The following is a 26,145-nucleotide window of genomic DNA, read 5'->3' on the forward strand; positions in this document are numbered from 1 at the left end:
ACCCCATGAATTTTTTCAGAGTCGGCATTTTTGTTTGCTCAATGAACATTTTTTCTAAAATTTGGTAATGATTTTGAAATTTAGGAACATTTTTTGAATTGATTTTTTTGGAATTTTTGTTTTTTATTTGAAATTCTAGAACATTATGAATTTTGTGTTTTTTTTAAATTAATGAATATTTTTTGAATTCATCAATATTTTTTGAATTTATGAACACTTTTATGAAATTGTGAAGATTATTTAAAAAGCGTCGCCACCGGTTTGCCTTGTCTCCTGTGGCCTTGGGGCCTTGGCGGTATGGTGGATCCCGACCCTTGCTAGTGTTTCGCCAGGTTTATCAACAACCTCGACCACAATTTCACTACGATGGACACCAACAACGTTCTAAAAGCACTCAAGATTTCAGGCTTTGCCTGCCGTAATCTTATCGACATCTATGACCACTACACGGTCTGGGGTAGCACGAAGAACAATCAAGATTCCTTGGTTGATCTCGCGTGGGTCATCACTGAACCCTACTACATGAAGATGAAGGATGAGAGTAAGAAGGACAAGATTGCCTGGTAGAGTGCCTAGGAGTAGAGACTGGATGAAGAACACGTCAAACATGTGGCCGAGGATGCATACACAAACTACGAGATATACTGGTGGATCGTTGTCACAAGGAAGTGCCTTCGTCCTGTCCCAGACGAGGGATCGAGCCATGGAGTAGTGGCAGTAGCGTCACAACAAGAAAATGATTAGATGATCATTTCTCCTAGTTTATAATGCATGTAATTGTTTATTAAGGTGTGTGCGAATGTTTTTTATAGTCACTTATGTAATTGGGTATTTATTTTCGTTATATATGTTGTTCCCGTGTAGAAACCGTCAGTGATAATTTCATCAATGGCTGACAATTGTATACCAGGAAGTGTTTACCCACAACACACATGACTTATTAGCAGCAGTCATCTATGTCATTATTGGTCTTTGCACACATTTCTGATTACGGACCCGTTTGTCATGTATCACACACATCTTGTTAAGTTGAACATTTTATGTTGTTTTGGCTCATCGCAAACTGTTCATCCGAGTGAACTGTATGCCATATATCACACACACATTGATCTGACTAACAGTTTCTGTTGTGTCGCCTAATCAAAAACAACTTCATCTGAGTGAAGTGTATGCCATATATCGCACACACCTTTATCCGTCGGACCGTTTCTATTGTTATGCTCATCGCAAATAGTTTGTATGGATCAAATGTATACCATAGCAAATAATTCATATCATTTTTGAAAGGTTTCTTACACCACCATTTGCGATTAATGCATAACACACAGTTTCGTCGAAGGGTCCCTGATTGTAGTGTCGCGTTAGAAGCATCCTGCAATAGTGGGCGGTTCTTTTGTTGGGTTGGTTGGATAACTGGTTTCTTCCTCAGTGCCATGGACGACTGTCTTGGCAATGTGTAGGTTGCACTTGGGCTGTCTATTCAATTTCAACCAATGATGCATGACAGTGAAGTTCTCCAACTTCAAGAACACACTACACACACAGGAAGGCTACAAAATAAAACATTGCCAACAATACATATCCGACCAAATGATCTAGAAAAGTATGCTTATCCGGCCAAATGATCTACAAAAGTATGCATATCCAGCAAAATGATCTATAAAACAATGCATATCCGGCTTAATGATCTACACAACAATGTGTATCCGGCCAAATGAATTACACAACAATGCATATCCGGCCAAATGATCTACACAACAATGCATATCCAACCATATGATCTACAAAACAATGCATATTTGGTCAAATGATCTACAAAACAATGCATATCTGGTCAAATGATTGACATCACAATGCATATCCAGCCAAACGATCTACACAACAATGCATATTCAGCCAAATAATCTACACATATTAACAACTTACGTGCTCGGTGATTTACGCACCCTTGGCCACAGTGCGGTGAGTTGCCTCAAGGGGCCGAAATACTTTGACACGACCTCTTGGATGATGTACCATCGATGGTTGAGAGACTTTGTGCCACGGCTGCGGATGAGCGCGTCAGAGTGGGGCTTGAAATGTTTGCGTTTGTGGAACCATGTGTGAATGTTGGCCCAAAATATTGTGCCTTTTTGCTCCATGCCATGGATCGGATCGACGTTAGTGGTCAAACCATGCATCACACAACAACTCTTCCTCTCGCATGTTGAAGCTTTCTCCTCTGCCCACCTTCTTTGGACCAACAACAAATTCATCCGGACCATCATCGTCTCCGTCCTCCTCCTGCTCCTGATGTTCGATGGCCCAATCCTACTGCTGTGTGTCCGTGCCCAGTGCATGTACATGCCACACTGGGTGTAGCCAGGCTGTGAGCTCGACTGGGTGGGCTCTGAGTCATCCACGTGCCTATCCTCGTAGAAACCCCCTGCTCCGTCTCCCTCGTGGATGATCACGAGCATCTTCCTGCCGCGTTGTCATACTCCGGCTCGCCCGCTTCAGGCATTCCAGCAAACAGCATGCGGGCACCCAGTTGCCCCACGCTAGGCGTCCATGTCTGGACAAGCTGCGACAGTGAACACTCTAAGAAAATCAGCGGCGCCGCGTGGACGTCGACCATGTAAGGCACTTGCCTGGTAACGGATGCCGGGATCTGCCTATCGAGGTGCTTGGCAACGTAGTAGTATGGAGCCTTGTAAGGCTCCGGCCATGGCGGCACCTACACAGCCAACAATGGCAATGGGGCCCCGCAGCCTAGGCTCCGACTTCCACCGTGTCCTCCACCTGCACGTCCACTACAACGACCACCACCCAGCCTCCGCGGGCCATCTGCTTCTTGAGCGAGGCGGCGATTTTGCCTGGTCTCCGAGTTGATCTTCCAGCGAGCATGATCGCCAAATCCTCCACCACCATCGTCTCTCGCAAGTTCTGCTGCGAGTCCATGCGTCGGCTGTGGGATGGAAGAAGCGAGTGGGGGATTTTGCCGCGAAAACAATGTGGTCAGCTACAAAAGCACGGGCTTCACCTTAGTTTTGGGTGGGGATGGGGTGTCGGAGTCCTACGTGGCTGCTGTTGGAACTCCTGCAAAGCCCCCTTGATTTAGTTCCAGTTTGCGAGAAAGTTATGGTCCGGATTGCTTTGCGGATTGTGACACCCCCAATTCTATCATACACTAATCATACACACAAATGTGTATGATCAAGATTAGGGACTCACTTGGAAGATATCACAACACAACTCTGGACACAAATTAAAATAATACAAGCTTTATATTACAATCCAGGGGCCTCGAGGGCTCGAATACATAAGCTCGAATACAAACGAGTCAGCGGAAGAAGCATTATAAGTACAAACATGAGTTAAACAAGTTTTCCTTAAGAAGGCTAGCACAAAAGTATCAACGATAAAAAAGGAAAGGCCTCCTGCCTGGGAGCCTCCTAAGTACTCCTGGTCATCGGCGTCCGTCACGTAGTAGTAGGCACCCTTGGGGTAGTAGTAGTCGTCAGTGGTGGCATCTAGATCCTGGGCTCCACCATCTGGTTGCAACATCCGAGAAGAATGGAAAGAGGTGGAAAAAGGGGAGCAAAGCAACCGTGAGTACTCATCCAAAGTAATCACAAGCAAGGATCTACACTACATATGCATCGGTATCAATGAAATGGGTAGTATCTGTGGACTGAACTGCAGAATGCTAGAAGAGAAGGGGAAAGCCTAGCCTATCAAATACTAGCATCTTCAAGCAGCTGCAAGCATCTTGCAGCAATTAGAAGAGTATAGAATATCAGTTTATACTTAACAAACATGTCGTAGAAATAACGCCCAGAGATCCTTCCCCGACTCCCTGCTGGAAAGCAATCTTGGAGCCACATATCCAATACATGCCTCAACATTTAGTATACAGTTCTAGTTGTATCGATCGGGATACAACTCCGAGCGTCCGTTACCATGGACCCGGCTATTCGAATAGATAAAACTTCCATGTAGGGGTGCACCAACGTACCCAACACGCTCGATCAATTCCGGCCACACACACCATCAGGTCATGACCGGCCTCGGCCGATCAACATGTCATAGTCCTACCTAGGCTCAATAGAGAGGCTAGCACACCGGTCTACATCCTAAATGTGAAGGGGTCATGGACCAATCGTCCTTTGCAATCTTGCGCATTGCGAACGCAGCCGGTGAGCAGACCTAGCCCCCTTATACAAGTACATGCTTAACTAGTCCAACCCAGCATGCTCCACTCAGTCGCTGACATCAGTGAGCTTTCGAAAGAATCGTATGATGTAGAGTGCCCATACTTATTCCACGTGGTGGTCAGTACGAAAAAGGCCAGAGGCCTACTCGGATCAAATATCCAAACCGTTAGTGAATTAGGAGTGCGCGGTAACAAGCAGAGACTCACGATCGATGTGACCCCGTCGCCCCATCTCGTGGACTTGTGGCAAGGGCTAAGAATGCCTGGCTACGCCACATAGTTATCTCACGGGCACCTTCCAGGTCAACCCGACTGCACATCACACACAAATATGCTCGCGCGGGTACCCCTCAGGGCCGGCCCAACTTTAGTATCATGGTTATGTGGTAAAGCCATAGTAACCGTGTGTCCAAAACACCAAGGGGAACCCTGAGGAATCACCGTCGATGGAATTCCACCTAATGTAATCATCAAGGTGAACCTAGGAGGAATCATCCTTGAGGTCCACTCTTGAGGAGTTGCACGACAACATCGTTATCGGGAGTGGTGAAGGAGGAATCACCCTCAATGACCACAACCGATGAACTAACCTACAAGGTTAACATTAGAAGTGCTGACGAGGTATCACCCTTGGCACTCAATAGTAACCCAGTAGTGTCGTACACCAAAGGGGGGTGATGTGCGGTGTCGGGGCCTGGACGTCGACCACGTTGATTGATTCATCGAACATAAAGTGGGGCAACTGGGACAAGGTGGGGGGTGGGGTGGGGAGGGGTCACTGATGTATCTCTAACCAACCTATACTAAGCAGTTTAGAATAAGAAGGTAAGGTATGAAAGCAGGTAACAAAAACATGCTATGCATGAGAATAGGATAACACAAAAGTGGTAGCAGTTCTAATGCAAGCAAGAGAGGGAAAGAAATGGGCAATATCAGAATGAACAAGGGGAGTTTTCTTGCCTGGAAGCTCTACTGAAAAGGAAGGGTCGTCGTCGACGTATCAATCACAGGGGCAACATCGGTCTCGGGGTCTACCAGAGAGGAGAGGGGGAAGAAACAGTAAATACAGAGCAAACAGAGGTATCACTAAGCATGACATGACGAAATGTAGAATTAGGGTCGATCTAACATAGTACTACACATTGTCGATAGAGGGGAAAACATCCAAGGATGAATTCCCGGCGTTAGGCGGATTCCGGACAGGTGAAAGAGAGGGGAAGGTTCCATGTTCAGCATGCTAGGGGCTGATACATCTCCAACATATCTATAATTTTTAATTGTTCCATGTTGTTATATTATCATTATTGGATGTTTTAAAATCATTTTATAGTCATTTTATATCATTTTGGTACTAACCTATTGACATAGTGCCCAGTGTTAGTTGCTGTTTTCTACATGAATTCGAGTCTCCATCTTCTCTTATAAAGCACCAACAAAGTGCCCAGTGCCACTTGTGCCCACCTAAGGTGCCCCCTGAACCGCCTATTTGCTCTATAAATACCCCAATATTCTAGAAACCCTAGGGAGTCGACAAAAATCAATTCCAGCCGCCGCAGAGTCCAGAACCACCAGATCCAATCTAGACACCATCACGGAGGGGTTCACCACTTCCATTGGTGCCTCTCTGATAATGCGTGAGTAGTTCTTTGTAGACCTACGGGTCCGTATTTAGTAGCTAGATGGCTTCCTCTCTCTCTTGATTATCAATACAATGGTCTCTTGGAGATCCATATGATGTAAGCCTTTTTGCGGTGTGTTTGTTGGGATCCAATGAACTTTGAGTTTATGATCAGATCTATGTTTTTATCCATGAAAGTTATTTGAATCTTCTTTGATATCTTATATGCATGATGGATTATAGCGTCGTATTTCTTCTCCTATATTTGGGTTTTGTTTGGCCAACTTAATCTATTTATCTTGCAATGGGAAGAGGTGCTTTGTGATGGGTTCAATCTTACGGTGCTTGATCCCAGTGACAAAAGGGGAAATGACATGTATGTATCGTTGCTATTAAGGATAACAAGATGGGTCTATTCTACATAAATAGATCTTGTCTACATCATGTCTTTGTTCTTGTTGCATTACTCCATTTTCCCATGAACTTAATACACTAGATGCATGCTGGATAGCGGTCGATGTGTGGAGTAATAGTAGTAGATGCAGGAAGGAGTCGGTCTACTAATCTTGGATGTGATGGCTATATAATGATCATTGCCTGGATATCGTCATGATTATTTGAAGTTCTATCAATTGCCCAACAGTAATTGTTTTCCCACCGTTTGCTATTTTTCTCGAGAGCAGCCACTAGTGAAAGCTACGACCCCCCGGGTCTCTTCTTATCATATTTGCCTTTGTGATCTATTTTCCTTTGCTTTTATTTTCAGTTCTATTAAACCAAAAATACAAAATACCTTGTTTCACTTTATTTTATTTCGGATCTATTTATCCAATCTATTACAACTTTATCTCGTCTCCGTGCCAATTTCTAGCGCCGTTGCCCAAAAGGGATTGACAACCCCTTTAACACGTCGGGTTGCGAGTATTTGTTATTTGTGTGCAGGAGCTGTTTACGTTGTGTTGCGTGGTTCTCCTACTGGTTCGATAACCTTGGTCTTGTCACTGAGGGAACTACCTACCGTTGCTGTGCTGCATCATCCCTTCCTCTTTGGGGAAATACCGACATAGTTCAAGCAAACATCAGCAGTCAACACACTTGCTGACCTGGGTCAAACCTGACATGTGGGGCTAGTGGGACCCACATGTCAGCCTTTGTTAGTTCTAACAGTAAATTAAACTAATCTAGAGGTTAATTAGTTAGTAGGCCCCACATGTCAGTGTCTCATTAAATAAAATAATTATATTTTAATTTAAAGTAGTCTTAAAGACGTCATTAGCGGGTGGGTCTCGCGTGTCAGTGGCACTGGGCTGCCCAGTCAGCAGTTGACTGGGTCAACCCAGTCAACTGGGACCCGCGAGGCCCAATGTCAGTGGCTCAGGTGATGGGGCCCACGCTTCCACGTCGGCGGCGGTGCCAGAGAGGGCTCCGACGACCAAATTCGCGGCGGCGCATCGCCGGAGCACGTCGGAAATTCGCCACAGAAGATTGTTTTGCACGCGGTTGCTTGCTTTCGATTGGGTCCATGCTCGCATGTCGAACTACGGTGGTGGTTCGGCCGGAGACGACGACGGCTAGCAGCAGAGCGAACGCCGGAGTTCGGGCACTAGCGGAACCAAAAACACGCGGCACGACGGAGCAGGCTAGGTAACTCTATGGGGCTCTACACACGTGCGAAACATAACCACGAGCTTGAACGAGCTCAATGGTGAGCGTGGCTACGCTAGCGATCTCTTCGGCAGCGCCGAGCTCGAGCGCCTCGGGTACGACCTCTATGGCGATGAAAACACGCGGGGAGAAGAGGGGAAGAGCGGAGTGGAGCTCACCGCGCGGCTATGAAAAGCCCATGATAGCTTAGGAGCAGTAGAGGATCGTGGGGTCGTCGGCGAGCACCGGAGACGGAGAAGAACGGGACAATGGCAAATGGCAGCTACAGGGCCTCCCCGCTCTAGCTGAGAGCACCGGACAACGAGGCGGTCACCGACGGAACTTCTAGACACCACAGAGGGAGGAGCAGGCGCCAGTGGCCGTGGCAAACAACGAGGCGCGACGGTGAGCGTGTTCGATGGCGATGGATCTAGAGGGAGAGAGGAGGGGAAGCGCAGAGGGAGAGATGGGGCGAGTGGGGAGAGTGGGAGTGGCGGTAGGTGAGGGGGAGGACTCGAGGCGTTCGGGGGCGGCCTTATCCCCCTTCCTCGCCGTCGACGGCGAGGTGGTCAGGCAGAGCCCGCTCAGCGTGCGGTCGGAGGACCAGTATAGGAGAAAGCGACCGGGTGGGGGAAGCTGGGCCGCCTGACTGGGATGGGCCGAGGCCCAGGGGGTCCAGGGGCTATGGCCCTTTTCCTCTTTTTTTGTTTTTCTTTTCCAGTAGATTTTGCATTTTCTTTTAGCCACAGTTGACTTTCCAAAATATGCGACTGGCGAAAACAAATTCAAAGAAATATTGTGCACTGCTAGAAAAAGATTGTGAGGCTTTTGAAATAGTTTGCAATTTTTAGAAATTAAAAAGGCATTTAATTTATCACTTAGGTCACTGTTTTAAGTAGTTTAGGACACTTAAACATTTTGCAAAAATGTTGGTTCACAACCAATATTAACAAAGGATTATTTCCCACATGATGAACATTTTAGTTATCATATTTGAGCAATTTAGAATTTCACTCATAATTTGGAATTGAATTCAACTGGAATTTGAAATGAGAGAGAACCAAGGATGATCAAACACTTGTTTAGCAAAATGATTAGCTTGATCTCAGGGATACTGTAGCATCATTAACAGGGGTGTTACAACTCTCCACCTCTAAAAGAAATTCTCGTCCCGAGAATTAAGAGGTAGAAGGGAAAAGATCGGGGTATTTAGCACGGAGGTTATCCTCGCATTCCCAAGTGGCTTCATTTTTAGTATGATTCGACCGTTGCACCTTGAGGAACTTGGTAACCTTCTGGCGGGTTTGGCGTTCAGCTTCTTCAAGAATGCGGATCGGATGCTCTTTATAAGTGAGATCATCTTGCACTTCAATCAGTTCCGGATCCACTTCACATTCCGGATCCTTGAAGCAACGACGAAGTTGCGACACATGGAAGACGTCATGGATGTGAGAGAACTGAGGTGGCAACTCCAATTGATAAGCCACCAGTCCATGATAGGAGAGAATGCGGAAAGGACCAATGTAGCGCGGAGCTAGCTTACCCTTGACTCTGAACCTATGAGTGCCGCTCAAAGGAGTGACACACAGATAAGCTTGTTTACTAGGTTGATAAGTTGAACCCCAGTGTTCCGGTGATAGTTGCTCTTCTGGCGGGACTGGGCCGCCTTGAGGTTATCCCGGACAGTGCGAACCTGCTCTTCAGCTTGTTGAATAATGTCCGGACCAATGAGCATCTGTTCCCTAGTTTCTAACCAATTCAGAGGGGTTCAGCACTTACGTCCATAAATCACTTCGAAGGGTGCCATTTTCAAGCTGGCTTGATAACTGTTGTTATAAGAGAAATCCACATAAGGGAGAGATTCTTCCCACTTCTTGCCAAAAGAAATAACACAAGCCCGAAGCATGTCTTCCAGAATTTGGTTGACTCGCTCGACTTGGCCTTGGGATTGGGGATGATAAGCAGTGCTCCAGGTAATATGAGTTCTCATTGCCTCTTGGAAACTATCCCAGAACTTTGAAGTCACTATACTGTCGCGGTCTAAACTGATCTCCTTCGGAATGCCATGGAGTGACACAATTCTAGAGATATACATGTTTGGTAATTGACTAGCAGTGATAGTCTCCTTGACTGGCAGAAAGTGTGCAACTTTTGAGAATTGGTCGATGATGACAAAGATAGCATCATTACCTTTCTGAGACTTGGGAAGGCTAGTGACGAAATCCATCTGAATCTTATCCCATTTCCATTCAGGAATCAGAAGCGGTTGTAGAAGTCTAGCCAGTTTCTGATGTTCTGCTTTGACGCAACGGCAAACGTCACATTCTTCGATATACCGAGCAATGTCTTGCTTCATTTTAGACCACCAGTACTTCTGACGGATGTCTAGATACATCTTGGTACTTCTCGGATGAATAGAGAGAGGGGTGTCATGCGCTTCTTTCATCACCTTCTTTGTCATAAGCTCAAACCGGGGTACTACATTATGATCTCTGAAGTATAAGTGTCCATCTTCACCAAGTGAAAAATCTCTGGATTTCTCTAAGGCAAGATCCTTTTTCATCAGATCAACATCAACATCTTTTGCTTGAGCAACCTTAATTGCTTTCAGAAGAGTTGGTTCCAAGACAATGTTATTCAGAGAACCCTGTGGAACTAATTGAAGGTTCAGCTGGCAAAGTTCTTCATAACGGCGGGGTTGAGCTTTATGAACCATGTGGTTATTGCAATAAGACTTGCGGCTCAGGGCATCAGCCATTACATTAGACTTGCCAGGTGTATAAGATATACCACAGTTGTAGTCGGCAATAGCTTCCATCAATCGCTGTTGACGGAGGTTCAGATCTGACAGAGTAAACAGATACTTTAGACTCTGATGATCGGTGAAGATGTCGCGACGATTACCGAGAAGGTATTGTCGCCATAGCTTCAGTGTATAGATAACCACAACAAGCTCGAGGTCATGAACTGGGTAGTTCTCTTTGTGAGGACATACTTGATGAGAGGCATAAGCAATCACTCTGCGCTCTTGCATTAGGACACAGCCTAATCCTTGTCGTGAAGCGTCGCAATAGATGACAAAGTCCTCGCAAGAATCAGGGGGAGCAAGCATGGGGGTAGAAGTCAGCTTGTCCTTGAGTGTCTGGAAACTTTCCTGACATTTGTCTGTCCAATCGAACTTAACGCCCTTGTGAAGAAGATTAGTCAGGGGCTTGGCAATCTTGGAGAAGTTCTCGATGAAACGGCGGCAATAGCTGGCAAGTCCAAGAAAGCTTCTGACTTGCTTGAAAGTCTTCGGAGGGGTCCAGTCAAGAATAGCCTGAACTCGCTCTAAGTTGATGGCAATACCATCCTTGGAGATCACATGACCAAGGTAGGTTACTTCGGGTAGCCAGAATTCACACTTAGAATACTTGGCATATACATGATGCTCTCGAAGCTTTTCTAGAACAAGACGAAGATGTTCAACATGTTCTGTTGTTCTTGGAATAAACAAGGATATCGTCCAGATAAAACACGATGAGCTTGTCGAGGTATTCCATGAATATATAGTTCATCAGACGAGAGAATGTAGCAGGAGCATTGGTCAATCCGAAAGACATAATGGTGTACTCGTAAGAACGATACCGAGTGACAAATGCGGTCTTGGGAATATCCTCTTCACGGACACGGATCTGGTGATAACCCAACCTTAGTTCGAGTTTAGAGAATACCGAGGAACCAACCAGTTGATCATACAGATCATTGATCCAGGGGAGGGGATACTTGTTCTAAATAGTTGCTTGGTTGATAGGATGATAGTCTTGGACCAAACGATTCGTTCCATCCTTTTTCTTCACAAAGAGAGAAGGTGCTCCCCAAGCAGAGGAACTTGGACGAATGAAACCACTGCGAAGAGATTTGTTGATTTCCTCCTTAAGCTCAAGGAGTTCATGAGATGTCATCTTGTAGGGTCGTTTGGCGATAGGAACGGTGCCTATTTTCAAATCGATGACAAACTCGACAGCCTGAGCAGGGGGTATTCCTTGAAGTTCTTTTGGAAAAACATCTTGGAAGTTGCGTACGACTAGAATCTTTTCAATTCCCTCAAGAGGTGTTGCATTCAACGGATTCAAGGAATAAAGCTGTGCCTCGGCATTTCGAACAAGATGAGGCATGGTAGCTTACTATCTCATTAGAAGGATGTAGGAGGTGGACGGTTTTAGTGGCACATATGATAGATGCAGTATGTGCTTTCAACCAATCCATTCCCAGAATGAGGTCAATATTGGAAGACTATAGGAATGGGAGAGGCATGGAACTCTAACCCTTCAATTTCAACGAAAACATTGTGACTAACCATGGAGGTTTGGCATTGGCCCACAGGGTTTTTACCACAAGTGGAATGTGCATCTCTTCATATTTAATGCCATGCAAGAATGCAAAATCTTCTGATACAAATGAATGCGATGCTCCTGAATCAAATGAAACAACAGCTGGTACTGAATTATCAAGGAGAGTACCCATCACAGTAGCTGACTGGTCTTGAGCTTCATTCAAATCAATGTTGTTGGCATGACCACGACCATAAGGTCTGGCATTATTGTTGCGCGACTGATTGTTACCACGACTAGCGGCAGGATGATCCAGTTGATTCTGATTCTGAGGACAGTTCCTAGAGCAGTGACCTGGAAGGCCACACTTGAAGTACATACCATCATTGGGATTGGGAGCAGGAGCTTGGGGTGGTACAACTCAAAGAGGCTGCCTCTCCGGTGGAGGAGGCAGACGAGGTGCAACATAGGACTGTCTTGGTGCCGGTGCAGTTGGGCGATACATGCTATGGGGAATCCATATCCGACGCTTCTGCGCTGATGGGCCCGAAGATGAGCCAGTGTCACGGCTGCGCCTGAGGGACCCCTGATGTTCTTGAAGACCAGTCTCCACCTGAATGGCCTTGTTCACCAAGGTGGCGAAGTCGGCAAAGTCATGAACGAGGAGTGCTAGCTTGATATCAGGGTGAAGTCCATCACGAAACTTTTCTTGCATACGAGCATATGTTGCAATGTCTTCTTCAGCATAACGTGACATGTCTAGAAATTCCTGCTGATAAGCACCTACAGTCTTGTTGCCTTGGGTGAGGTTAGGGAACTCGCACTTCTTCCTGTCCATGATTCCCTGAGGAATGAAGTGGGCATGGAAGGCTTCTTGGAAATCAGGCCAAGTGATGACCGTGTTGGGGAACGTAGCAGAAATTCAAAATTTTCCTACATGTCACCAAGATCTATCTATGGAGAAACTAGCAACGAGGGGAAGGAGAGTGCATCTACATACCCTTGTAGATTGCTAAGCAGAAGCGTTCAAGTGAACGGGGTTGATGGAGTCGTACTCGTCGTGATTCAGATCACCGATGATCCTAGTGCCGAACGGACGGCACCTCCGCGTTCAACACACGTACAGCCCGGTGACGTCTCCCACGCCTTGATCCAGCAAGGAGAGAGGGAGAGGTTGAGGAAGACTCCATCCAGCAGCAGCACAACGGCGTGGTGGTGATGGAGGAGCGTGGCAATACTGCAGGGCTTCGCCAAGCACCGCGAGATATGAGGAGAAAGAGAGGGAGGGCTGCACCAACAGGCAGAGATCGAATCACGTGTTATGTGCAGCCCCATGCCTCACTATATATAGGGAAGAGGGAGGAGGGTGCGCCCCCTCTAGGGTTCCCACCCTAGGGGGTGCGGCAGCCCTAGATGGGAAAGGGGCGGCGGCCAAGGGAGGATTCCCTCCCCCCAAGGCACCTAGGAGGTGCCTTCCCCTCCTAGGACTCTTCCTTAGGGTTCCCCCTTTACCCTAGGCGCATGGGCCATGAGGGAAGTGGCGCCCCAGCCCACTTTGGGCTGGATCCCTTCCCACTTCAGCCCATGGGACCCTCCGGGATAGGTGGCCCCACCCGGTGGACCCCCGGGACCCTTCCGGTGGTCCCGGTACAATACCGATGACCCCAAAACTTGTCCCGATGGCCGAAATAGGACTTCCTATATATAAATCTTTACCTCCGGACCATTCCGGAACTCCTCGTGACGTCCGGGATCTCATCCGGGACTCCGAACAACATTCGGTAACCACATACAAGCTTCCTTTATAACCCTAGCGTCATCGAACCTTAAGTGTGTAGACCCTACGGGTTCGGGAGACATGCAGACATGACCGAGACGTTCTCCGGTCAATAACCAACAGCGGGATCTGGATACCCATGTTGGCTCCCACATGTTCCACGATGATCTCATCGGATGAACCACGATGTCAAGGACTCAATCGATCCCGTATACAATTCCCTTTGTCTAACGGTACGATACTTGCCCGAGATTCGATCGTCGGTATCCCAATACCTTGTTCAATCTTGTTATCGGCAAGTCTCTTTACTCGTTCCGTAACACATCATCCCATGATCAACCCCTTGGTCACATTGTGCACATTATGATGATGTCCTACCGAGTGGGCCCAGAGATACCTCTTCGTTTACACGGAGTGACAAATCCCAGTCTCGATTCGTGCCAACCCAATAGACACTTTCGGAGATACCTGTAATGCACCTTTATAGCCACCCAGTTACGTTGTGACGTTTGATACACCCAAAGCATTCCTACGGTATCCGGGAGTTGCACAATCTCATGGTCTAAGGAAAAAGATACTTGACATTAGAAAAGCTTCAGCATACGAACTACACGATCTCTATGCTAAGCTTAGGATTGGGTCTTGTCCATCACATCATTCTCCTAATGATGTGATCCCGTTATCAATGACATCCAATGTCCATGGTCAGGAAACCGTAACCACCTATTGATCAACGAGCTAGTCAACTAGAGGCTTACTAGGGACATGGTGTTGGCTATGTATTCACACGTGTATTACGATTTCCGGATAATACAATTATAGCATGAATAAAAGACTATTATCATGAACAAAGAAATATAATAATAACACTTTTATTATTGCCTCTAGGGCATATTTCCAACAGTCTCCCACTTGCACTAGAGTCAATAATCTACTTCACATCACCATGTGATTAACACTGATAGGTCACATCACCATGTGACCAACATCCAAAGAGTTTACTAGTGTCATTAAACTAGTTCACATCATCATGTGATTAAGACTCAATGAGTTCTGGGGTTTGATCATGTTCTCCTTGTGAGAGAGGTTTTAGTCAACGGATCTGTAACATTCAGATCCGTATGTACTTCACAAATTTCTAGGTCATATTGTAAATGCTGCTTCCACGCTCCACTTGGAGCTATTCCAAATGACTGTTCTACTTGGAGCTATTCTAAATTGTTGCTCCATTATACGTATCCGGTATCTCTACTCAGAGCTATCCGGATAGGTGTCAAGCTTGCATCGACGTAACCCTTTACGACGAACTCTTTTACCACCTCCATAATCGAGAAAATTCCTTAGTCCACTAGTTACTAAGGATAACTTTGACCGTTGTCCTGATGATCCACTCCTTGATCACCTTTGTACTCTCTTGCCAGACATGTGGCAAGGCACACATCAGGTGCGGTACTCAGCATGGCATACTGTAGAGCCTATGTCTTAAGCATAGGGGACGACCTTCGTCCTTTCTCCCTATTCTGCCGTGGTCGAGCTTTAAGTCTTAACTTCGTACCTTACAACTCAGGCAAGAACTTCTTCTTTGACTGATCCATCTTGAACACCTTCAAGATCATGTCAAGGTATGTGCTCATTTGAAAGTATTATTAAGCATTTTGATCTATCCTTATAGATCTTGATGCTCAATGTTCAAGTAGCTTAATCCAGGTTTTCTATTGAAAAACACCTTTCAAATAACCCTATATGCTTTCCAGAAATTCTACGTCATTTCTGATCCATAATATGTCAACAACATATACTCATCAGAAATTCTATAGTGCTCCCACTCACTTCTTTGGAAATACAAGTTTCTCATAAACTTTGTATAAACCCAAAATCTTTGATCATCTTATCAAAGTGCACATTCCAACTCAGATATGCTTACTCCAGTCCATGGAAGGATCGCTAGAGCTAGCATACCTTTTAGCATCCTTAGGATCGACAAAACCTTTCTGATTGTATCACATACAACCTTTCCTTACGAAAACTGGTAAGGAAACTCGTTTTGACATCCATCTGCTAGATTTCATAAATGCAGCTAATGCTAACATGATTCCGATGGACTTAAGCATCACTACGGATGAGAAAATCTCATCGTAGTCAACCCCTTGAACTTGTGAAGAACTCTTCGCCACAAGTCGAGCTTCATAGACGGTAACATTACCGTCCACGTCCGTCTTCTTCTTAAAGATCCATTTATCTTAATGGCTTGCCGATCATTGGGCAAGTCCACCAAAGTCCATGCTTTGTTATGATACATGGATCCTATCTCGGATTTCATGGTTTCTAACCATTTGTCGGAATTTGGGCCCACCATCGCTTCTCCATAGCTCGTAGGTTCATTGTTGTCTAGCAACATGACCTTCAAGACAGGATCACTGTACCACTCTGAAGTAGTACGTATCCTTGTCACCCTACGAGGTATGGTAGTGACTTGATCCGAAACTTCATGATCACTATCATAAGCTTCTACTTCAATTGGTGTAGGTGCCACAGGAACAACTTCCTGTGCCCTGATACACACTGGTTGAAGTGATGGTTCAATAACCATATCAAGTCTCCACCATCCTCCCACTCAACTCTTTCGAGAGAAACCTTTCCTTGAGAAAGGACCCGATTCAAGAAACAATCCATATTGCTTTCGGATCTGAATTAGGAGGTATACCCAACTATTTTGGTTGTCCTATGAAGATGCATTTTATCCGCTTTGGGTTCGAGCTTATCAATCCTGAAACTTTTTCACATAAGCGTCGCAGCCCCAAACCTTTAAGAAACGACAACTTAGGTTTCTCTAAACCATAATTCATACGGTGTCATCTCAACGGAATTACGTGGTAGCCTTTTAAAGTGAGTGCGGTTGTCTCTAATGCCTAACCCATGAACGATAGTGGTAATTCGATAAGAGACATCATGGTACGCACCATATCCAACAGGGTGCAACTATGATGTTCGGACACACCATCACACTATGGTGTTCCAGGCGGTATTAATTGTGAAATAATTTCCACAATGTCTTAATTGTGTGCCAAAACTCATAACTCAGATATTCATCTCTATGATCATATCATAGACATTTTATCCTCTCGTCACAATGATCTTCTACTTCACTCTGAAATTACTTGAACCATTCAATAATTCAGACTTGTGTTTCATCAAGTAAATATTCTCAACATCTACTCGAATCATCTGTGAAGTAAGAACATAACGATATTCACTGCATGCCTCAGCACTCATTGGACTGCACACATCAAAATGTGTTACTTCCAACAAGTTGCTATCTTGTTCCATCTTACTGAAACCGAGGCTTTTCAGTCATCTTGCCCATGTGGTATGATTTGCATATCTCAAGTGATTCAAAATCAAGTGAGTCCAAACGATCCATCTGCATGGAGTTTCTTCATGCGTATACACCAATAGACATGGTTCGCATGTCTCAAACTTTTCAAAAACGAGTGAGTCCAAAGATCCATCAACATGGAGCTTCTTCATGCGTTTTATACCATTATGACTTACATGGCAGTGCCACAAGTAAGTGGTACTATCATTACTATCTTATATCTTTTGGCATGAAAATGTGTATCACTACGATCGAGATTCAATAAACCATTCCTTTAGGTGCAAGACCATTGAAGGTATTATTCAAATAAATAGAGTAACCATTATTCTCTTTAAATGAATAACCGTATTGCGATAGACATAATCCAATCATGTCTATGCTCAACGCAAACACCAAATAACAATTATTTAGGTTTAATACCAATCTCGATGGTAGAGGGAGCGTGCGATGCTTGATCACATCAAACTTGGAAACACTTCCAACACATATCGTCAGCTCACCTTTAGCTAGTCTCCGTTTATTCCGTAGCTTTTATTTCGAGTTACTAACACTTAGCAACCGAACCGGTATCTAATACCCTGGTGCTACTAGGAGTACTAGTAAAGTACACATTAACATAATGTATATCCAATATACTTCTATCGACCTTGCCAGCCTTCTCATCTACCAAGTATCTAGGGTAATTCTGCTCCAGTGGCTGTTCCCTTATTACAGAAGCACTTAGTCTCGGGTTTGGGTTCAACCTTGGGTTTCTTCACTAGAGCAGCAGCTGATTTGCCGTTTCATGAAGTATCCCTTCTTGCCCTTGCCCTTCTTGAAACTAGTGGTTTCACCAACCATCAACAATTGATGCTCCTTCTTGATTTCTACTTTCGCGGTGTCAAACATCACGAATACCTCAAGGATCATCATATCTATCCCTGATATGTTATAGTTCATCACGAAGCTCTAGCAGCTTGGTGGCAATGACTTTGGAGAAACATCACTATCTCATCTGGAAGATCAACTCCCACTCGATTCAAGTGATTGTTGCACTCAGACAATCTGAGCACAAGCTCAACGATTGAGCTTTTCTCCCTTAGTTTGTAGGCTAAGAAAATCGTCGGAGGTCTTATACCTCTTGACGTGGGCACGAGCCTGAAATCCCAATTTCAGCCCTTGAAACATTTCATATGTTCCGCGACATTTCGAAAAACGTCTTTGGTGCCTCAACTCTAAACCGTTTAACTGAACTATCACGTAGTTATCAAAACGTGTATGTCCGATGTTCGCAACATCCACAAACGACGTTTGGGGTTCAGCACACTAAGCGGTGCATTAAGGACATAAGCTTTCTACTGTCCGCATAATCTCTACCTTCAACTTTCAACTATATTTTCTCTAGGAACATATCTAAAACAGTAGAACTAAAGCGCAAGCTATGACATAATTTGCAAAAGGTCTTTTGACTATGTTCAGGATAATTAAGTTCATCTTATGAACTCCCACTCAGATAGACATCCCTCTGGTCATCTAAGTGATTACATGATCCGAGTCAACTAGGCCGTGTCCGATCATCACGTGAGACGGACTAGTCATCATCGGTGAACATCTTCATGTTGATCGTATCTTCTATACGACTCATGCTCGACCTTTCGGTCTTCTGTGTTCCGAGGCCATGTCTGTACATGCTAGGCTCGTCAAGTTAACCCTAAGTGTATTGCATGTGTAAATCTGTCTTACACCCGTTGTATGTGAACGTAAGGATCTATCACACCCGATCATCACGTGGTGCTTCGAAGCGACGAACTGTAGCAACGGTGCACAGTTAGGGGAGAACACTTCTTGAAATTGTTGTAAGGGATCATCTTATTTACTACCGTCGTTCTAAGTAAACAAGATGCATAAACATAATAAACATCACATGCAATTATATAGTAGTGACATGATATGGCCAATATCATATAGCTCCATTGATCTCCATCTTGGGGCTCCATGATCATCTTGTCACGTCATCGCATGCAAGTCGCGATTCCTATTACAAGAACATGATCAATCTCATACATCACATATATCATTCATCACATCCTTTTGGCCATATCACATCACATAGCATACCCTGCAAAAACAAGTTAGACGTCCTCTAATTGTTGTTTGCATGTTTTACGTGGCTGCTATGGGTTTCTAGCAAGAACGTTTCTTACCTACGCAAAACCACAACGTGATATGCCAATTGCTATTTACCCTTCATAAGGACCCTTTTCATCGAATCTGTTCCGACTAAAGTGGGAGAGACTGGCACCCGCTAGCCACCTTATGCACCAAGTGCATGTCAATCGGTGGAACCTGTCTCACGTAAGAGTACGTGTAAGGTCGGTCCGGGCCGCTTCATCCCACAATACCGTTGAAACAAGATTGGACTAGTAACGGTAAGCATATTGAACAACATCAACGCCCACAACTACTTTGTGTTCTACTCGTGCAAAGAATCTACGCAATAGACCTAGCTCATGATGCCACTGTTGGGGAACGTAGCAGAAATTCAAAATTTTCCTACGTGTCACCAAGATCTATCTATGGAGAAACTAGCAACGAGGGGAAGGAGAGTGCATCTACATACCCTTGTAGATCGCTAAGCGGAAGCGTTCAAGTGAACGGGGTTGATGGAGTCGTACTCGTCGTGATTCAGATCACCGATGATCCTAGTGCCGAATGGACGGCACCTCCGCGTTCAACACACGTACATCCCGGTGACGTCTCCCACGCCTTGATCCAGCAAGGAGAGAGGGAGAGGTTGAGGAAGACTCCATCCAGCAGCAGCACAACGACGTGGTGGTGATGGAGGAGTGTGGCAATACTGCAGGGCTTCGCCAAGCACCGCGAGATATGAGGAGAAAGAGAGGGAGAGCTGCACCAACAGGCAGAGATCGAATCACGTGTTATGTGCAGCCCCAGGCCTCACTATATATAGGGAAGAGGGAGGAGGGTGCGCCCCCTCTAGGGTTCCCACCCTAGGGGGTGCGGCAGCCCTAGATGGGAAAGGGGCGGCGGCCAAGGGAGGATTCCCTCCCCCCCAAGGCACCTAGGAGGTGCCTTCCCCTCCTAGGACTCTTCCTTTAGGGTTCCCCCTTCACCCTAGGCGCATGGGCCATGAGGGAAGTGGCGCCCCAGCCCACTTTGGGCCGGATCCCTTCCCACTTCAGCCCATGGGACCCTTCGGGATAGGTGGCCCCACCCGGTGGACCCCCGGGACCCTTCCGGTGGTCCCGGTACAATACCGATGACCCCAAAACTTGTCCCGATGGCCGAAATAGGACTTCCTATATATATAAATCTTTACCTCCGGACCATTCCGGAACTCCTCGTGACGTCCGGGATCTCATCCGGGACTCCAAACAACATTCGGTAACCACATACAAGCTTCCTTTATAATCCTAGCGTCATCGAACCTTAAGTGTGTAGACCCTACGGGTTCGGGAGACATGCAGACATGACCGAGACGTTCTCCGGTCAATAACCAACAACGGGATCTGGATACCCATGTTGGCTCCCACATGTTCCACGATGATCTCATCGGATGAACCACGATGTCAAGGACTCAATCGATCCCGTATACAATTCCCTTTGTCTAACGGTATGATACTTGCCCGAGATTCGATCGTCGGTATCCCAATACCTTGTTCAATCTCGTTATCGGCAAGTCTCTTTACTCGTTCCGTAACACATCATCCCGTGATCAACCCCTTGGTCACATTGTGCACATTATGATGATGTCCTATCGAGTGGGCCCAGAGATACCTCTTTGTTTACACGGAGTGACAAATCCCAGTCTCGATTCGTGCCAACCCAACATACACTTTCGGAGATACCTGTAATGCACCTTTATAGCCACCCAGTTACGTTGTGACGTTTGATACACCCAAAGCATTCCTACGGTATCCGGGAGTTGCACAATCTCATGGTCTAAGGAAAAAGATACTTGACATTAGAAAAGCTTCAGCATACGAACTACACAATCTCTATGCTAGGCTTAGGATTGGGTCTTGTCCATCACATCATTCTCCTAATGATGTGATCCCGTTATCAATGACATCCAATGTCCATGGTTAGGAAACCGTAACCATCTATTGATCAACGAGCTAGTCAACTAGAGGCTTACTAGGGACATGGTGTTGTCTATGTATTCACACGTGTATTACGATTTTCGGATAATACAGTTATAGCATGAATAAAAGACTATTATCATGAACAAAGAAATATAATAATAACACTTTTATTATTGCCTCTAGGGCATATTTCCAACAGACCGTTCTAGTAGGTAGGGTACGCCTGTGGCTGTCCCACCATTGAGCAACGGGGCCCTTGAGGAATAAGGATGCGAAGGTGACATAGCTGGTAGGGCCAACACTAGCAGACTCCATTTCATATGTGATGTCGCAGAGCCAGTCATCAGCATCAAGGGGCTGAGTTGAGCTGCCGTAGATGGTCGGGTTGAGGCGCATGAAGTCCTGCAGAGTTACTAGGGCTGGCTGCTAATTCATATCCGGATGAGGAAACCGAGCCATCATTCCTTCCATGAACTGGCGATTCAGCTCAAACTGTTGTATAATTCTGGCCAAGAATTTGGGCGGTGGTGGATCGTTGGCACCACGCACTACAAAAAAAAGACACATCCGTGACATTTTGGGCCGAACGAATTTTTTTCCTATCATGCTTATGACACTTCTATGATGATAGTTGTGACAAAACCCGGTATCATCATAGATGTGGTGGGCTCCTACTTCTATGACAAAAAATCATGACAGAAAATGGGCTTTTCGTCCTGGGCAGGCCGGAGAAGCAACTGCATGACATTCTTTGGGCCATGCATGACGGAAAAAACCATGGTAGAAGGGAGTGAGGGAGTCCTAGATTAAGGGTTCCTCGGCCGTCCAGTCTATGTGACATGGGCCGGACTGATGAGCTATGAAGATACAAGACAGAAGACTTCTTCCCGTGTTCGGATGGGACTCTCCTTTGAGTGGATGGCAAGCTTGGTGTTCATATATGTAGATTCCTTTCTCTATAACCGACTTTGTACAACCCTAGTCCCCTCCGGTGTCTATATAAACCGGAGGGTTTAGTCCGTAGAGGCAATCATAATCATATAGGCTAGACTTCTAGGGTTTTAGCCATTACGATCTCGTGGTAGATCAACTCTTATAATACTCATATTCATCAAGATCAATCAAGCAGGAAGTAGGGTATTACCTCAATAGAGAGGGTCCGAACCAGGGTAAACATCGTGTCCCCCGCCTCCTGCTACCATCAACCTTAGACGCATAGTTCGGGACCCCCTACCCGAGATTCGCCGGTTTTGACACCGACATTGGTGCTTTCATTGAGAGTTCCACTGTGTCGTCACCAAAAGGTTTGATGGCTCCATCAATCATCTACAACAACGTAGTCCAGGGGGAGCTCTTCCTCCCCGGACAAATCTTCATATTCGGCGGCTTCGCATTGCGGGCCAACTCGCTTGGCCATCTAGAGCAGATCGATAGCTATGCCCCTGGCCATCAGGTCAGGTTTGGAAGCTTGAATTACGCTGCCGATATCCGCGGAGACTTGATCTTCGATGGATTCGAGCCCATGACAGCTGCTCCCTGCCACCTCGATGACCATGACCTAAATCCGTCATCGGACCGTGCCCAGGAGATAGCGCCTGTAACTGCTCTGGCCCTAGATCCGGAGCAGAATGCGCCCTCCGAGGACAGGAATCTCAACCCCGCTGCGGAAGCCGCAGACTCAGCGGCTTTAGAGCCGCACACAGATCCAACCTCGAGTGGGGCTTGTGTCACCAGAACCTCGGATTCATCTCTGGCCATAGGTTCCGAACAGCGTGCATCCGTGCCCATCGAATCTGATCAGGCGCCGATCGTTGAATTCAGTTCCGCGGACATCTTCCGGCACTTACCTTTAGGCGATGTGCTAAACTCATTAAAAGCCCTCTCCTTATCAGGGAACTCTCAGCCGAACTATATCCGGTTTGGATTGGAAACTGTTGACGGAGAATTCCGCTTCCCACCCACCACCCACTTCATAGCCACTGTCGAAGACTTAATCGACATGCTCGATTACGGCTCTGAAGACATCGATGGTATGGACGACGATGCCGGAGAGGAGCAGGCACAAAAACCACCTCTTACAGGGCGCTGGACAACCACCTCCTCGTATGACGTATACATGGTGGATACACCCAAAGAGAACAGCGGCGACAGTGAAAAGGATTCAGTCGAGGATAAGCCTCCTGAGATACAGCCAAAGCAACGACGTCAGCGCCGCTCTAGACCACATCGTGGAAAAAACAGCAATACCGGCACAGGAGAAAATAATACTCCGGACGATGCCGAAGACAACAAAGACCCCGTTGAACCAACTTATGAACATGATTAATGGGAGGATGGGCGAGTCAGCCCCAATGAACAGGCCATTAACGAAGACTCGGAGGACAGTAATTATCTTCCACTCTCTAAGGATGAGGTGAGCCTCAGAGATGAAGACTTTATCATGCTTGAGGAGCCCGTCGATCAGGAATGCTTTAAGCGCCGACTAATAGCCACTTCAAGGAGCCTGAAAAAGAAACAGCAGCAGCTTCAAGCTGATCAAGATCTACTCAATGACAGATGGACTAATGTCCTGGCAGCCGAGGAATACGGCCTCGAGTGCCCAACCAAAAGTTACCCAAAATGCAAATTGTTACCCCAATTCGACAACGAGGCGCTGGAGCCCGTCCTACCAGCGCATAATGCGGCTGACCGACCACCACGTGGCTAGGACAAAGCGGCAACCAAGGCCGAACACCAGCCCGCACTACCTCATTGTAAAAACAGAGACACAACAGCTCGGGGATACACATATGACCTGTGGTATGACCTGGAAAACAGAGCAGGTCAGACCAGATCGATCTATGGATCGCGGGGGCGTGCCCCGATGCACAACAATGGCCATCCGATCGGACGTGACAAACGTAACCACGCCCGGGCCGAAAACCGTAGACGAACTCCATCCGAGCTACGCCGCGACTTTGCCCGATATAGAGGCGCCGCACACCCCCTCTGCTTCAATGATGAAGTAATGGAACATAAATTCCCAGAAGGGTTTAAACCCGTGAACATTGAATCATATGATGGGACAACAGACCCCGCGGTATGGATTGAGGATTTTCTCCTCCATATTCATATGGCCCGTGGTGATGATCTTCACGCCATCAAATACCTCCCGCTAAAACCCAAGGGACCCTGTCGGTGTCAAAACCGGCGGATCTTGGGTAGGGGGTCCCGAACTGTGTGTCTAGGCGGATGGTAACAGGAGACAAGGGACACGATGTTTTACCCAGGTTCGGGCCCTCTTGATGGAGGTAAAACCCTACGTCCTGCTTGATTGATATTGATGATGTGGGTATTACAAGAGTAGATCTACCATGAGATCAAGGAGGCTAAACCCTAGAAGCTAGCCTATGGTATGATTGTTCTTCGTCCTATGGACTAAAGCCATCCGTTTTATATAGACATCGGAGAGGGCTAGGGTTACACAGAGTCGGTTACAATGGTAGGAGATCTACATATCCGTATCGCCAAGCTTGCCTTCCACGCCAAGGAAAGTCCCATCCGGACACGGGACAAAGTCTTCAATCTTGTATCTTCATAGTCTTGGAGTCCGGCTGATGATGATAGTTCGGCTATCCGAACACCCCCTAGTCCAGGACTCCCTCAGTAGCCCCTGAACCAGGCTTCAATGACGACGAGTCCGGTGCGCATATTGTCTTCGGCATTGCAAGGCAGGTTCCTTCTCCGAATAATTTATAGAAGATTGTGAACACCAGGATAGTGTCCGGCTCTGCAACATAAATTCCACGTACCACCGTAGAGAGAATAATATTACACAAGTTCAATCTGCTGACGTATTTGGTGGCGTGACGTCACACCACTACCAAGCCTTTACTAGAATTGTTTTTATTGTATGACCTCAGCGCGTTTAGCGAAGCGGTTTCCTTGGCACGTCTTGTCGAAGCAGAGATCGTGTTCCCCTTATTCCGGGATTCCCATTAATACGGACGTGGGTAACCCGACCGCGCCCGTTGCCGCGCCTCCTCCATCGAAGGCGGGTTACAAACGGTCGCGGGGACGGCTCTGGGTATTCTCCCTCTTTATAATGAGACCAAGGCCCGTTCTTTTTCTTCAATCCTCAATCAAATTCGCCTCTCGCTCCAAGTCCCAACACCCAAGGCTCCAGATTCGGGTACTTTCGACCTTCGACAATGTCCGGCTCCGACCTACGAGGCCGGTGGATGCCCTCTTCCGTCACGGAAGAGGACGTGCTAAAGGTGAGAGACGCCAAGTACTTGACCTACGAGATTTCGCATAGGTTGCCTGCCCGAGGGAAAGTTATTCCTACTCCCGAGCCCGGCGAGAGCGTCGTGTTCGTGTCTCACCTCCGTCGGGGTTTAGGCTTCCCGATGGATCCCTTCGTGAGGGGGCTCATGTTTTACTATGGGCTGGAATTCCATGACTTGGCTCCGGAGTCCATCCTCCACATCTCATCATTCATTGTCGTCTGCGAAGCCTTCCTCCGCACTACCCCTCACTTTGGCTTGTGGCTCAAAACCTTCAACGTGGAGCCGAAGATGATTGAGGGGCGCCAGGCAGAGTGCGGCGGGGTGGTTATAAGCAAGAGGGCCAATGCTCCATGGCCCGAGGGCTCTTTTCAGGAGGAGCTCAGCTTGTGGCAACAGGAGTGGTTCCATATCACCGCTCCCAGGGGCAGCAGGCAGAGGCTGCCGCCCGTCTTCCGCTCGGGCCCTCCACAACGGCTGACGTCATGGGTCAACAAGGGGCTTAACCGGGGGCCGTCCAAAGACGTACCCCTATTGCAGGACCGGATTCGAGGCCTCCAAGAAAGGGAGATTAATCTGGTCATAGTGGCACAGGTTATGCTGATTCTGCGCCTTCTGCCCTGCAAACGTCGCCCCCTCCACCTGTGGGAATTTAATCCGGAGGGGCCACGAGCTCTCGAACACTTCATGGGTTTGGCACCTGCGGAGATGTACAAACTGTTCTTCGGATCGCAAGAGATGCGTCCGGACTTGATCGAGGACGCTGGCCTAAGCTGCAATCGCCCGGATACTCAAGTAAGTAGCCCTGTGTCCGGACATATTGTCCATTTATTTATCACGGGTTTGCCGTTTGACCAGCTATCCCTTGGATA

Source organism: Triticum aestivum, chromosome 1B, assembly GCF_018294505.1.
Source record: "Triticum aestivum cultivar Chinese Spring chromosome 1B, IWGSC CS RefSeq v2.1, whole genome shotgun sequence".
In the NCBI taxonomy this organism is placed as follows: Eukaryota; Viridiplantae; Streptophyta; class Magnoliopsida; order Poales; family Poaceae; genus Triticum; species Triticum aestivum.